Source organism: Suricata suricatta, chromosome 6 (genome assembly GCF_006229205.1).
Source record: "Suricata suricatta isolate VVHF042 chromosome 6, meerkat_22Aug2017_6uvM2_HiC, whole genome shotgun sequence".
NCBI lineage: Eukaryota > Metazoa > Chordata > Mammalia > Carnivora > Herpestidae > Suricata > Suricata suricatta.
In genome coordinates this window covers 142658471-142671642 of record NC_043705.1, presented here as the reverse complement: position 1 = coordinate 142671642, position 13172 = coordinate 142658471, and the positions used below count along the sequence as shown (strand labels likewise).

At 46.3% G+C, this 13172-nt stretch overlaps 1 protein-coding gene across 1 annotated transcript in view; it reads left to right on the top strand.

Annotated features, from left to right (window-relative positions):
• The window catches only part of ADCY2 (adenylate cyclase 2), a 391390-nt gene that overhangs the window by 97575 nt on the left and 280643 nt on the right, over positions 1-13172 (top strand). The window lies entirely within an intron of this gene.

Sequence of the window (13172 nt, the reverse complement as noted above, 5' to 3'; positions counted from 1 at the left end):
GCTTTGAGCTGTCAGCACAGAGCCTTACATGGGGCTTGAACCTACAAACCATGAATTCATGATGTCAGAGCCGCTAAGTGCTTTTGACCATGTTTCATACAATGCCATTGCACTTCTGCATAATGCAGATATGAAAATCGGGAAATTCAGGTGCGCCTTGGTGGCTCAGTTGGTTAAGCTTCTGGCTTCAGCTCAGGTCAGATCTCATGGTTCGTGGGTTCAAGCCCCGTGTCAGGCTCTGTGCTGACAGCTAGCTCAGATCCTGGAGCCTGTTTCAGATTCTGCATCTCCCTCTCTCTCTGACCCTCCCCAGCTTGCACTGTCTCTCTCTGTCTCTCAAAAATAAATAAAATGCATTAAAAAAATTAAAAAAAAAAGAAAATCGGGAAATTCACATGGCTCTGCTGTTGCCATATTCAGATTCCTCCAGCTTCCACAACAACGTCCTTTACAGAAGAGGGTCCAGATCAGAATCCTGCTATTTGCAGTGTGTTCTCAAATCTTCTTGGTGTTTTTCAACCTGGAGCAGCCCCTTAGTCTTCCCTTGGCTTTTGTGATCTCAGTACTTTTGAGGATTACAGGCCAGTTGCTTTGTCAAATGACCTTCAGGTTGAGTTTGTCTGATGTTTCCTCATGAATAGATTCAGGTTATGCATCTTTGGCAGGAATCAGAGGTGACGGTGCATTCTCTCCTGGGGGTCTCTCGGGCTCTCGTAGTCTGATGGGGTTTGCAGGCTCTGCCGCTTTGGCAGTACTCTCTTCTTCTCGTAATAAGGCATGGTTTATGGAGAGGTACTTTGAAACCAGGCAGACACCCTGTTTTATTTACCTACTAATTCATGTCTGGACCGTCTTGTGTCTCCCTGTTCTATGCAGTGGGTTACAAGCCACTTCCAATTCTGAGTTCAGACTTGTCCAGTGGGCACCCCTGCAAGCTGGCCTCTGCACCGTTTGTGCTGGGTCCCCGTCACTCTCTGAGCACTTTCTTGCTTTCTGACATAACAAAATGTCTTGGGCTCATCTTGTGCTTTCCCTGGCCCTAAAATCCGCCATGTCTCCAAGGAGCCTTGTTCGTTTTAGGGAAGAATGGTGCTTAGGAGCAAGGTCTTGGCTTGGAGGTCTTCTTGTCCCCACTGGGTTGTCATTACGCCAAGATGGTGCCCATGCCTTTACATGTCCGTCAACTTTTACAAATACTTACATATTAGACACTGTGACGTCACACTGGTCATTCCAGTCTACCGCAAGTTTCATGCCTGTGTTCTCCCTTCCTGTTAAAATTCCAAGACCAATTGTGAAAAGAGTTTAGTTGCAGGGATTCTTAATGCATTTACTTACTGGAGCAGTGCTGGCGTGTAACCAGTCTCTTAGCTCCGTAGTCATCCCTACCCCACACAGGTGTCTTCTCACTTGGCCCAAATACCCCTCCCCTCACATGTGTCTCCCTCCCCCAGCTCAGGCTGTGATACCCCGTCCATCTGAAGGTGCCCCCTCCCCTAACTGGGGTTGTGTCCTCTGTGTTTTCCCCATTGTAGAGGCTTCTGGAACCCAATCCAGCTTCATCACCTTGGGCGAATTCAGCTTCCTGGCCCTCTCTAGATGCAGATGTTCTTTGCTCTTGCCTGATGGCTTGGGACCGAGTTATTCAGGAGAAAAGGAAACAGGAGGGCAGGGGGAGAGAGGATGGGGTGAGGAAATGGAAGAAAGTAACACGTTTTGAACAGAGTTTATTTGTGGAAGAGGAAGAATTTTTTTTTTTTTTCCAGCTGCTCTCTGTGATCCATTTTGTACTAGTCTCTCAGCTCTTCCTGGGATTATCTGTTTTCCTAACGGGGTGTCAGAGAACAGTTTTCCTGGGGTCTGGGATGACCCCCAAATGTCAGGAAACTTAAAGAAGAGCAGTTTTACATTGGTGATGTAAGAAGAATGTATTATTTATTTTTTTCTCTTTTAATCCTTATTTATTTGAGAGAGAGAAAGAGTGTGTGTGAGAAAGCAGGGGAGGAGCAGAGAGAAAGGGAGACAGAGAATCTAAAGCAGGCTCCATGGTCTGAGCTGTCAGCACAGAGCCCAACGTGGGGATCAAACTCACGAACCACAAGATCATGACCTGAGCCGAAGCCAGATGCTCAACCTAGTGAGCCACTTAGGCACCCCAAGAATGAATTATTTTATTATCTATCAGAAATTTAGTGTGTGCCCCAAAAGTCCTACGCAATGCATGGTTAACTAGAAAATAAGAAGTTTCCTTGTACCAATAAGATGTCACACATTTGACTGGAAATTCTCTGAGAGCATCAGGGTGTCTTGGCTTATGGCTGTATCTTGTATCCAGGCAAAGGGAGACTGAGGTTAGGAAAATAGCAGGAAACCTCACTGCCTCTTGCTTTGGCCCACAGAGGAGGGTGATGGTGATCCAGCCTGTAGACAAGATTGGGAAGCGGAGCGGGCACCTTGCCTCTTGGACAAGGGTAGCGAGTCTGTCACTCAGAGCCTTGGTCCTGCCTACAGCCTGTGCATCTGATGAGATTTACCTGTTTTCTCTTCTCCGCTGGCCACACTTATGTAGGTCAGCATCACGGCCGGCAGGCTCCTGAGCCCCTCCTCCAGGAACTGCCAGACCTTCCTTTTTCTATATCTTGATTATATTTTATATTTGAAACACACTTACTTTTCTTAAATTTTCATTTCCTTAGTATTCATTCCACATTCTGGATTTTCATTTCATGTGTCTTTTATTTTCCCAGGAGACAAAGAGGAATTTGAATACAGACTTACTTACACAAGCCAGTTAGGTGGGAATCCATATTTATTAGAGAAGATAAGCGAGGGAGTGGTTATTGGTTTCTATTCTAACAGGATTACTCCTGTTTCTGATAAATGGTAGAGGATTCCTGTGTGTGGTGGATACTTTGACATATTTAAGATACACTTTGAAAAATTTTATTTTGGACCTAAAGTAGAGGATAGAGCCTGTCCTGATGGCAAGAGCATAGTCAGTCATCATGCAGATTTGTTACATAACTGATTCTTCTCCAGTATAATTCAGGAACTGTATATTGGAGTCTGGAATTAAATTGCATTTAGGATCTAATCTGAGAAGCTCAAAGGGAAAACAACAGGTTACCAGCTGTCGGGACTCTGGTTCTGGAGGAGACTAATTGTTGGGAATTTGGATGTCTCTTCCGACTGTTTTGCCTTTGGAGAAGCACAGGACTTGAGTATTTTCCACAGGAGGGAAGAAAGGAGACTGAGCCACTATTCATTTCGTGTAGCATCTACCTGTGCACTCAGTGTGATCTATGCCCTGTTGCAGCAAGTGATCAGTTATGGGGTCTGACGGCACTTTAATTTGGAAGGAATGGGGGTAAGCATGGAAAAGAGGTAAAAATAGGAAAGTGTCTGATGTGATTAAATCCTGAAGCAGATCTAAAGGCTTTGCAGGTTCCGGCTCCCCTCATTCTTGTTCCTTCCGTGTCTTCTCAGCCTGGTGGGGATCCCCGCCTCCCCTTTACATGGCAGGAGCTTGGCATCGTCACCCCACCAGAGAGAGTTTGGAGGAGCAAGTGAACAACAGCAGCACAATTAATGCTTTGCTGCAGGGCATCCTATCTATCACTTTAAAATGTTCTGGCACTTTCTACAATGAAATGGCAAGAATGCTCAACAGAGAACTTTCCTTTTGGTAATTAATCATTTTACCATTGTGGTGCAATGAGACCTAGGTTTATTTTTTAGCATTTGGGAGGCTGTTTTGGCAGGGGTAGAAGGGGTAAAGGGGAGCCCTATTAGACCATGAGTTTTTGTCTTGGAGATTTGATCAAAGGCACATGAAACAAGAAGGGTTTCCTGAAAAATGAACAATGCTGGTCAGTCACCCATCCACAGTTTCTGTCCCCGTCTGGATTTTGTCATCTAAATTGTGTCCCCTCTGTCCATTCAAAGCACTGGATTCAGGGGGCACCTGGGTGACTCAGTTGATTAAGTATCCAACTTTAGCTCAGGTCATGATCTCATAGTTCTTGAGTTTGAGCCCTGTGTCGGGCTCTGTGCTGGCAGCTTAGAGCCCAGAGCCTGCTTCCGATTCTGTCTCCCTTTCTCTCTGCCCCTCCTCCTCTCGCACTGTCTCCCTATCTCAAAAATAAACAAACATAAAAATGTTTTTCAAATAAAAAACAAAGGACAGGACTCATATCAAATATGATACATTATAGATCTGTAACAGGTTGGCTGAGTGGCACATTCACTCAGACATCTGGACCAGTGATTTTCCTCACATGTTCACCTACCCATGTAGCCACATTCCATTGTATACCAAGATCCAAGGCTCAGTCCATTCCAAGTGTTTATTTTTGACAATAGTTTGTGAGAGATACTGATTCTAATCATTTATTAATCATCTGTACTTGTTCCTCATTGTTTTATGTTTCGTTTTGAGAGAGAGAGAGAGTGAGCACAAGTGGGGGCAGGGCAGAGAGAGAGAGGGAGACACAGAATCTGAAGAAGGCTTCAGGCTCTGAACTGTCACACAGAGCCCAACGTGGGGCCCAAACCTGCAAACCGAGAGATCATGATCTGAGCTCAAGTCAGAAACCCAACCTACTGAGCCATCCAGACCCCCTGTGATTGCTCCTTAAAACTCCTAGAAGACAATGAGAACATCAGCCCCCTATGGGGAGCCACACAGGACTTCTTCCTTGTACTTTGAGGATGAATAATGAATTTGCTGAATTGTATGAACTTGAGAGAAAACTATATCTACAGCTTGACTTGAGCAAGAATTTTGCTCTGGTTCTAAGTGACCTCTTTGAAGAGTAGAGAGAAATTCCAGAGCTGAAATGGCCCACCAGAACTGCCCTGGATCAGGCCAGGCTAGGGAGAATCTATAGGCCCATTGCAGTCAGGCATGGATGGAGGCCACCCTTGAAGAGACACAGCCTTGTGCTGGCAACCATGTGCAGCTGAGACAGCCTTAAAGAGTCTCAGGGCCAACAGCTCCCCAAGAGCTGGACAGTAAGTCTTTCTCTGAAGCCTTTCTGGGTGGTCCACCTCCATGTCTACCACACGCAGCTAGAAAGTGGGAGAAACGGAATCCAAATCAGCTGAGGCCAAAGTGTTTGCTCTGTCCACTATCCCACATTCTCTGCCATGTCAAAAACACTCATGAACTGCTTAAGAAGGATATCAAAAATTATTAACCCAGCATCTGGCCAGCTGGATCTCACAAATCCTAGGAAAGGCAAAAACTGATGCACATTATTCTCACAAAGGGCATGCTGAGATGATTGTTGTGAAGACACACACAGACTCCCTCTGTTCTGGGCCTGCCCAGTCCCCGATGCACTCCACAAACATAACAAAATGTAGGCATATGACCAAGCGGCCATTATTATTAACACCTGAGGTTTCTGGGCACTAACCGTGCACCTGGCCCTGGTAAGTCGTTTTCAGTTATCATCTCATTGAACATGTCTGCTGCCCTAGGAAGAAACTATTATTACTGCTCCAAACTACAGATAAGTAGGCACATCTCCAGGCCCCTCTCTCCTTGCAGTGTCTTCCCATAACAGCACATACATCCTCGCTCTGCTGCACCAAATCATTGAGTTTCTCTTTACTCTTCAAAGAGATCACTTAGAACCAGAGCAAAATTCTTGCTCAAGTCAAGTTGTCTGTCTCAGAACGTGCTTCCTGGAGAACTAGACTGCAGCACTCCGTGAGCTCGGACTAATTCTTCTAGTTTACTCAGTTTTCTCAACTGTAAAATGGCAGCCAGCGCACCCACTTCCCTGGATGGTTGCTGGCCTTGGTGCTGACTCAGGGAACTTGTATATATGAAGAACCAGTTATCAGGCTGAGGCTGGCCCTTAACCCTCAGTGAATAGTGGAAAACAGCAGCAGCATTAATTCATTTGGCTAAGTGTAAATGACTTTTGCAGAAGCTAAGAGAAAGGGGACATAAAATATTTTGAGGAATATGGCAATAAGCACAGCCCCAAATGACCTACGGAGTTTTGAGTAGGATAGGAGTTGGGTTGCACATCCTCAGGGCACAGGTCTGGTCTGGTTAACCATCCCGTGGTGTGCCCACCCAGATTCAAGTCAGTGAGCTTCATCCTCACGAGGTACTAGAAGCCCATGCTCCACTCATAACTGGAGTTTGGAAGTTTTGCTAATGCCTGAGGGTCCAAGCTCCTGTAGGGTAATGGAATGCCTGGTTTTGGAACCCCCTGAGATACACCTCTTATCTTGTCAAGAATGAGAGGGAGAAGTGCAGGAGGAGGACACTGTAAGTGGTGTCTTACCAGCAGGACATCTTGAGCTTCTGTGCCATCCTTTCTCTGGAAGGTCTTGTTCCCTGGAGAAGTCCACTCCTGTTCCCTAGGCCACCTCGGGGGCTGCAGTTTGCCCCACTGAGTACCAGCCACATGGTACAGGGTGAACCTGGCCATACCATGTGCCAATTTTGTGGTCACAGAGACACGCACCTGTGCAGCACTGTCTCTGTGCATCACACCTCCCACTCCCAGCTGAGATCCCGTATTGGTTCTCCAGGGCTGCTGTAACAAATCCCCACCAACGTGGGTGCTGAAAACAACAGCACTCTCTAAACTGTGAAATTTATTCTCTCCCAGAAATCAAAACCAAGGTGTTGGCAGAGCTGGGTCCCTCTGGAGGCTCCGAGGGAGAGTGTGTTCATGTCTCTCTCCAGCTTCTGCTGGTTGCTAGCACTTCTTGGCATTCTTTGGTGTGGACAGGGCTTCAAAACTCCACTCTGTGTGGCTGTCTTCACATGGCCTCCTTCTCTTTGTGTCTCTGCATCTCTTCCCCTCTGTCCCTTACAGAGACACTGGTCATTGTCTTTAGAGTCCTCCTCTAATTCCAGGATGATCTCATGCAACATCCTTAACTTGATTATATCTCCAAAGACCCTTATTTCATTTTTTAAAAATTGTTTTTCTTTTTAATGTTTTATTTATTTTTGATACCGAGAAAGACAGAGCATGAGAGGGGGAGGGGCAGAGAGAGAAGGAGACACAGAACTGGAAGCAGGCTACAGGCTCTGAGCTAGCTGTCAGCACAGAGCCTGACGTGGGGCTCGAACTCACGAATGTGAGCTGAGCTGAAGTTGGAGGCTTAACTGACTGAGCCACCCAGGCGCCCCACAAGTCCCTTATTTCATAAAAGGTCATATTCTGAGGTTCCCAGTGGGGGAGCTTTTGGGGCTTTGAGCCAACCCCCTAGAGATACCAGCACCCACAGTTGGACCGGACTTCCACTCCTCTCCCATCATGGATTGCTGCGGACTCTCCATGTAGTCTCAGAGCCAGTGTCTGTGAGGTTCCCCTTCTCTTGGCTGCTCAGGTACAACTAAGCTCTGTGGTGCACAACATAGAGAGATACCTCATTCAGACATGTTCATGGTGAGGAGCCTGGGGGGCTCAGTCTGTTAAGCATCAGACTCGGGTCAGGGTTTCTCGGTTCAGGAGGTCAAGCCCCACGTCGGGCTCTGGGCTGACAGCTCAGAGCCTGGAGCATGCTTTGGATTCTGTTTCTCTCTCTCTCTTTGGCCTTCCTTGCTTGTGCTCTCTCTTGCTCTCAAAATAATAAATAAACATTAAAGTTTTTTTCAAAGAAAAAAAGATATTTATGGTAACACATAGGGAAGTAAAGCAAACCTAGGAGAATTTAAAGTGAGGAAACATCAGAGAATTCCACCCTTGTGTAAATAAAACAGAGGGTGAGCACCAAGGAGTCCTGAGGAATGGTGGCTGGAAGGTGGGACAATTCAACACCACTGGCCCATTTTTAAAAATAGATGCTATGGTCACATTTTTTAAAAGGTTGAGAGGAGGGTTTCCAAAAGTTTTCAGTAAATACGTTTCTTCCAAGAACTTGTGAATTCTTTCATTGTTTATAGTAACTTTTCATTTGATCTTCTTAGGTTTCCCAGATATGATCACATCATTTTCAAGTGAATTTTCATTTTCTGAGTTTTAATTTTCTATCCATTTGTTTTGCTTAGTTCTTCCATTAAAAAAAAACCTCACATTAAGGTGGTGGTAGTAGACGTAGTTACCTTTTTTTTTTTTTTTTTTTTTTCAGTAGGGTTGATGTTTGTCCTCTAAATGATATGCTGGCTTTTGGGTTAAGTTTTATAATTTGAAGGAAGTGACCACTGATTCCTATTTAGAGAAGTTTTATTTTCCCCTTTTCTCCTTTGTTTTTCTTTAAAGAATGGATCTTGAATGTATTAAAAGACACTTTCTGCTCCCAGTGGGCAGGATTATATGATTTCTCCTCTTGTGTAATATTGAACATTCTTCAGTTTTTGGAATTAACTCAGTAGGTCATGTTTTCTTTCTACCTAATTTGATGCTTGATTCCTTTGGCCAATAACTTACGAAAGATTTTGCATCTATGTTGACCATAATTAAGAGCAAACAGCAGTAGCCTTGGGCCACGAATGGTTCTGGGGGCTCCCTTCAATGTGAGTGCCTTCCATCTCAGGTTTTCCTGTATTAGACTAGATTAGGCCAGATGCCGTTCCCTTAACTTTGCCATGAAAATTCCTCTGTTTACATTTACTTTCTCTTGTGGGATTGCTTTCTGTCAGAGTATTTTCTTATAAATGCAGTCCCTTTCATCCAAGGCTTCAGCGATTTTCAGTGTTGGGTAATGTCATTTCATGGTTTCAGTGACCTCTGTAACTGTGTTTGCTTCTACTCCTCCTACTCACGTTCTTATTCTTGGGATTTGTCCTTTCTCCAGCTAATGTTTCATCCGGCTAATGTTTTGTTTATTTTATTTCCATTTCACCAAAGAATGAATTGTGGATAATTTATTTGATTAATTTTGGGTTTTTTTTAGTTCAGTTTTTTCTTTATTAATTTCTTCCAGTAGTTTTTATTGAATTTATTTTGTTTCTGTGTTTTGTTTTTGCTTTTTTCCTTCTCTCTCTTTTTTTATTCCTAATTTCTTGTGTTTCCCTCCTGTTTCTTTATATAAATGCTGACAGCCTATAAATTTCCCTCTAAAACCTGTTTTAGCTCCATGCCTTACATGTGGTTATTATCATTATTTTCCAGATATCTTGCTGATTGAGTTTATTTTTTGACACAAAGAAACATCAGTGCCCCCCACCCCACACACCTGGGGATAGAGGATTTTTTTTTCCATTTCTAGTAGTAATTTTAGCTTTTTGGGCTTGTTTTTATTGCTGTTGTTTAGTTTTTACATTTAGATTAGAATATTGTTTAGGTTATTTCTGCTTTTTAGAATTTATTGAAGTCACTGTTTGGTAATCTAGATAGTCTGAAGGTTTCTTTTCTTTTCCTTTACAGCAGAAATCATCTGTCTTCCTGTGTGCCCATGGGACTCCCTTATTTTTGAAGTCTAGTGGCTCTGTTGTGATTTGAAGTTTTATTGATAGTTTTGACTTAGTTTTCCATTTTCCAGATTTCTATTTTAAAAAATTTTTAATGTTTATTTTTGAGAGAAAGAGTATTAGTGGAGGAGGGTCAGAGTCAGGGGGGGGGGGGGACACAGAATCTGAAGCAGGCTCCAGGCTCTGAGCTGTCAGCACAGAGCCCAACGCAGGGCTCAAACCAACAAACCTTGGGATCATGACCTGAGCCAAAGTTGGACACTTAACCGACAGCCGCCCACGCGCCCCCAGAATTCTTTTAATGTGAACACTATTACTATGAATGCTGATCATTCTTGGGGCACATGGCTGGCTCAGTCTGTAGAGCATGTGACTCTCCCGTCTCAGGGCTGTCAGTTCGAATCCCACATTGGGCGTAGAAATTACTTAAAAATAAAATCTTAAAAAAAAAAAAAAAGAATGCTGATCGTTTTCATGGCCTACACCAGAGTGCACTGAGTACGTGTGGAGGTGGATCACCGCATGTAGCCTGTGGAGATGCCACCTGATGGAACCCCACGCCTCCAGGCTGGGTGCTTTCCATAATGTGCCCAGCGAGGCTGCTCCTTCTGGAGGCTGGCCTCCTGAACAGACTGCATGCAGGAGGCTCCAGCCGACACTTCTACCATTGCAGACCAGGGACTTGATCTTTGGGGGCCCCCCTGCACTTCCTGCCTGGCACCCGCAGCCTCCTCTCTGAGTGTCCTGTCATGGCATCTGTTCTCTGCTTCTTGCCATGAGCCCCACTTGCCTGTGCCCCCCTCATGCCCACATGGAGTCAGGGGTTTCTAGTGCTCTTCTAATTTTGTTGAAAATATAAATTACATGTACATTTCCCATGCTCTTTGGGGTCCTGGATAATTTCTCGGAAGGGAAGAAATGTTACCTGTGTGGGTCAGAGTGAAAATATTGAGTGATTAACCTTTTCTTCGGTTTCTTAAAATTTCACCTTCTATGCCACGTATGAGCCTCACACTCTAGATCAAGATGGTGACCAACGATAGGAAGGGGAAGGAGGAAAAGAAAAGACAAAGAGACTAACCAGAGTTTTACGATCACATAGAATATGTTTCTAAGGCTCCTGGCCACAAGTTGTGTTAGTCAGTTCAGGCCGCTCTAACAAATTCCACAGACAGCGTGGTTTCAACAACACATTTATTTTCTCACAGTTCTGGGTCCTGGGAGTCTGAGGTCAGGGGGCCAGTATGTTTGGATTCTGGGACGGGCTCCGTTTCTGGCTTGTGGATAGTTACCTTTTTGCTGCATTCTCACATGGGAAGGAGGGATGGAGGTGGGGCAGGAGAGAGGGGAGGAGAGTGAAAAGACAATGAGAGAGAAAGAAAGATAGAATGGGGGGAGAGAGAGATAGAGAAAGAATGAGAGAGAGGGAAGGAGAGACAGGGAAAGAGGGAGGGAGACAGAGAATGAGGAAGAGAGAGAGTGAGTGAGAGAAAGGGGGAGGGAGAGAGACAGAATGAGAGAGGGAAGCAAAGAGGGGTGAGAGGAGAGGGAGAGAAGAAGGGAGAGGAGATAGAGGGGGAGAGAGGGAAGGAGAGAGAGAATGAGAGGCCGGGAGAGATGGAGGGAAAGATGGAGGAAGAGAAAGAATGAGGAAGTGAAGGGCTGAGGAGGAGAGATGGGAAGGAAGAGAGACAAAGAGAGAATGAGAGAAGGAGGGAAAGAAAGAGAGGGGGAGAGGGAGGAAGAGAAAATGAGAATGAGTGTTGTGCTTTGTGTCCCTTCTGGTGAGGACACTAAAGTCTAATCAGAACAACTCCCTTATTCCAGATAGTCATACTGAACTAGACCTTCAGCGTGTCGATTTGGGCTACTGTTCAGTCTAGCTGCTACCTTGCAGGTCTTTTGCAGGTCTGAGTCTCAGCGTGGTTTCCAGGACTCTGCTCTAACCCCTGAGCACTCCTGCCGGGGGACAGGCGTGAGTAGAAGAGAGGCAGAGTGAAGGTGAGGCGGCACTGTCCTCGGCCGAGGTGACCAAGGGCATCACTGGCCTGGACATGGGGGCTGAGCTGGTGGGAGCCCCCTCCCCACCCCCCAGGCCCCTTAGCGTCCTGCCCTGTGTCATCATTATTTTCCCCCGGATCCTCACATCCTATTTCTGTGTGCCTCTCTGTCTGCACTGCATTTCCTTCTGCCACACACACTCCAGGTTTTGAGATGAGTTTCTGATGTCTGCGGCAGGAACTAAAGATTTTTTTTAAAAAACTTTTTTTGGATTTACTTGTGAGAAAGAAAGAGAGACTGTGAGCAGGGGAGGGGCAGAGAGAGAGGGATACACAGAATCCAAAGAAGGCTCCAGGTTCCAAGCTGTCAGCACAGAGCCGGATTTGGGGCTCGAAGTCACAGATTGCGAGATCATGACCTGAGCCGAAGTCGGACACTTAAATGACTGAGCCACCCATGCGCCCCACTAAAGCTTTTTAATACTTGTGTTTGCCCTGGCCCCCTGGTACTCAGTGTTAAGTGGACGTGTGCACGAATAAACCCAGGAGGGACTGTAGGAATGGGCACGCATGCGCGTAAGCACATGTGGAGGCCTGGTATCAGGAGCCTTTGATACATCCAGTGAGGAGAATGATGGGCAGTTGGTTCTTACTGTGCTTTCCGCGGTCACGACAGTGGAATGTAATATCGGTGCGGAGGTGGTGTCCTTCAGAGAGAGTCAGGGAGAGTGACCACTGTCCCAAGGTCCTCAAACCTTGTGGTCTTGATTTCAAGAGCGGTCAGACCTTCCCATGGATCCTGTGTTCCTTCCTGAGCTCTTCAAACGTACAGTAGGAATCAGAGGAAAGACACAAAGGCGGTTGAGGACCCAGGAAGCAGGAGATATAAAGGGCAGTTCAGGGACATGGGATTGCTGCTCGCTGGCAGCAGAACGAGACGATACTGAACTGGCCCCCGTGGTATTAACATGATGCATAGAGCGGAGTCCAGCCCCTGTGAGCTTGCTCTCCGCGCCTCCAGAGATCCCCTTAGGCTCGCTGTTCGGGCAGAGAAGGTCCCCAATTTGATTTCCTATTCATACAGAAATATATTCTTTCAAAAGAAATAAAGACACTGAGGGCACTAATCAGACATGAACTGCCTTACACACAGCTCAGAACATGTCGTCCTTGAAGTATTTAGTGCTTCAATCTAAACCTCTGGTGTAAGCTTGCCTGACGGGGCTTGAACTCACGAACTGTTGGGTCATGACCTGAGCCGAAGTCGGACGCTCAGCCACTGAGTCACCAGGCGCCCGGAAGATGGCCGTTCTTGATGGAGCACGAAGCTGGCCTGCTCTCTCCGGCAGAGCTAGGCTTTCCTTCGGAAGGTCTTCCAGGCTGAAGGTTCTCAGACTTGGGAAATTGTCCTCACTGGGAGGCGGGAGTCCAGACGCCGGGGTTCCCCCAGCAAAACACGTTTCAGCCCTCGGCCACTTACAGGCCCTGTGGCGGTTGTGGGGTCAGAGCTGACGGCTGTCAGGTGCAGGTGGGCGAGTCCCGGCCGATGTCGGGAGGTGACCTGGGCAGGTGGGTCACTGCCCATTCCTGCCGGCCCCTGGCAGGTCCTGCGGAGTCGGGTCGTAACAGCCGGTGCAGTTCATGAGCACATTAATTACGTCCCTTAAAGAACCTTCTGGGGGTGGGGGTGGAGCTGGGGGCTGGGGCCTCCTGACTGAAGTACTGAGCATCTCCCCAGCATTTTTACTTCTGCGCAGCAGAACCTGTTCTGGGGAATTCCCTTT